General features: G+C 44.2%; 1 long non-coding RNA gene across 1 annotated transcript; it reads left to right on the forward strand.

The window, feature by feature from the left end:
* Window positions 1–829: 829 nt before the first annotated feature.
* On the forward strand, window positions 830–2,321 carry LOC139055331 (uncharacterized). Its single transcript, XR_011511675.1, has 2 exons — window positions 830–949; window positions 2,155–2,321. It is a non-coding gene; the product is annotated as an uncharacterized lncRNA (long non-coding RNA).
* Window positions 2,322–2,934: the final 613 nt, after the last annotated feature.

Here is a 2,934-nt window from a genome sequence, read left to right on the forward strand (position 1 = left end):
GCATTTGCAAAATGCTTGCGTAAACAGCAACTACCCCGGTCATGTCCTAATTGTGGCTATGTTGTCCCTGCAAACTTATTAATCTCATCCGCCCACCTAACTTGCTGCCGCCCCCTGCTACGCTTCCCCTCTCTTGGAATCCAGTCCATAAACCTTAATGACCATCGATTATCTTCCCTCCTCATTACGTGCCCTGCCCATTTTTCTTGATTTCAACTAAGATATCATTAACTCGCGTTTGTTCCCTCACCCAATCTGTTCTCATCTTATCCCCTTAATGTTACACCCATCATTCTTCTTCTTTCCATAGCTCGTTGCACTGTCTTCAATTTAAGTAGAACCCGTTTCGTAAGCCTCCAGGTTTCTGCTCTGTACGCGAGTACTAGTAAGACACAGCTGTTTCACACTTTCCTCTTGAGGAATAATGGCAACCTGCTGTTCATGATCCGAGAATGCCTGCCAAACGCACCCCAGCCCATTCTTATTCTTCAAATTATTTCAGTCTCATGATCCGGATCCGCAGTCACTACCTGCCCCAAGTAGATGTATTCCCCTTACCACTTCCAGTGCCTCACTACCTATCGTAAACTGCTGTTCTCTTCCGAGACTGTTAAACATTATTTTAGTTTTCTGCAGACTAATTTTTAGACCCACCATTCTGCTTTGCCTCTCCAGGTCAGTGAGCATGCATTGCAATTGGTCCTCTGAGTTACTAAGCAAGGCAATATCATCAGCGAATCGCAAGTTACTAAGGTATTCTCCATTAACTCTTAGGCAGTGTCTGCTGTGCCCGGGGCACAGCAGACGAAAGGTGCCCGAAATGTCTACGTTCACCCATGACGTCACGTCCGCTATAACCCATGATGTCACATCCGGTTATTTCCATGGCGTCTGTCTTTCGGAGCCGGCTGCGCTGCGAAACGGTTCGTATTCCGTGCCCACTTAGAGCGTAATTCATCTTTCCACGCTGTATGCGTGTAATAAAGGATTGGGGCTGTGAGCTGTTTGATGCGTTACCATTACGTACCTTGTGCGCATATTTTGCCTCATAGCCGCGTCAAATTGCCACCGGCATGTGGAATGGGCCGTGGCATCTTATATGGAGCTGCTCATGTGAGTGGTATTGCCTATAGAGTCCATCAGGATCGTCAGTGCGTGCACAGAACCATTCAGTAGTCTGATGCAGGGGAGGGTGCGCGTAAGAACGAGGACGTAAGACTGGCATGACGAGCTGTTCCGTCAGATCGCGTTACATCGCGCTTTTTTTCTAAGACCATCTCGCTCGAGCGAGAGGATCTTAGAACAGCATTACTACTGCTTTTTTATAGCTTTGCTGCGGCTCATTTAATCATCACCTGCATTCTTTTAATAATACAAATGGTATCGCTGCGCGGAAGAGCGTCTCTTGAAGTTTCCAAACAAGAGCCAATGCCCCCGTGCCTGCTGCATACACGCTTACCTTTCCTAACGCAGCTACGACGCTGCACTAGCTCTGCAACTGCGTGATACAGGGTCACTGTGATAATAAAATTAAAAAGAACAAACGAAATTAATGCAGAAAATGTCAAACGCTGCCAAGCGTGATAAACGGACCTGCCTCGCTAGATGAGTTGAAGAAATCGGCGTCCTGAAGTCAGCTTCGCCGCAGTAGACTAGTGTTACGCGGTGAAGCATGTCAGAACTGAAGAGTGACCGCTTTCACCGACATATATAATATGTGTTCCTTAATGGTGTACGCGTGCACCTGCCGTCTCCTATTACATTACGCGCGCCGAGGCGCCTAAGTGTACTGGCCGGCCTTCGGCGCTATTTCGGACGTGGCTGTGATGCTTTGAACCGTTGGTTTGTCGACCTCGTAAGCCAGGTAATGTTTACACGGCCATTTTTTTTTCTGAACTGTTGATTTCTTCCGTCTTTGTTGTGTGTGAAAAGGTGAGAGATACACAATTTGGGGAGAACGCATGCACTTTCATATTTTCTCGCGCTCAAAAAAAAGCCGGAGGAATAAGGTTTCTTCACTGTGCCATAGAAACTATATGTTTGCTCTCAAAGGTAATTCTGATTCATTGGATGTGTTCCTGTGCTGTGTTTATTTTCTTGAGTGTGCTTTAGTTTTTGCACGTTAATGTTTCAAACTCGTTTTTATTTTCACAGACTGAACATCCCACGTCTTGGTTTGACTTCCTGGTACAGGGTATACTTGCACTTAGCATGGAGTGATGAAGCAGAGCAGTGTACTTTTATTAAATGTGCAGATTTTAGCAGTATAACAGCCGTTCATTAAAAAAACGTGTGCTGAAAATAAAGTGTACTTACCCACATTCCTCGTTGTCTATTTATTTATTTATTAATACTGTCAACCCTCATAGAGCGTCATAACAGAGAGGACAATACAATTACATAAATCAAATATGGACAATGTCAATGTACGTAAAGTTGCTTAACACTTGTCAATTCACAGTGAATAAGATGTTCACTTGAATGCTGTTCAGCACACTTCTGACATTTATCAAAATACGTACAATGAACATCAAGTAGCACATATCACTTGGCACTTCAAAACTAAATCAAAAACTCCCATAAATATGCCTCAGCAGCATTTTCAAAGTCGGTGACATCTTTTAGGCTAACAGTAGCGTTTGGAAATTGGTTCCACATTTCTATCGCATCCAGGAAAAATGAGTATCGATATGTATCACTGTTGGTATGGTCTGGCTTTATGACGTAGTCGTGGTTAGTTCGCGGGTATCTTTTGCCTGGAGCATGTAGATATTTGAGCTTATCAATCTAAAGTTGATCCTGCATTATTTGATAAAGCACCTTCAGCCCATATTTTTTTCCTACGTACCTCAAGAAGATAGAAGTTGCAACGCTGTAACATAAGCGTGACCGATTCCTTCCTTCGGTATGTCGAACAAATAAAATGTGCCGCCA

The sequence above is a fragment of the Dermacentor albipictus genome, chromosome 2 (assembly GCF_038994185.2).
Source record: "Dermacentor albipictus isolate Rhodes 1998 colony chromosome 2, USDA_Dalb.pri_finalv2, whole genome shotgun sequence".
NCBI lineage: Eukaryota > Metazoa > Arthropoda > Arachnida > Ixodida > Ixodidae > Dermacentor > Dermacentor albipictus.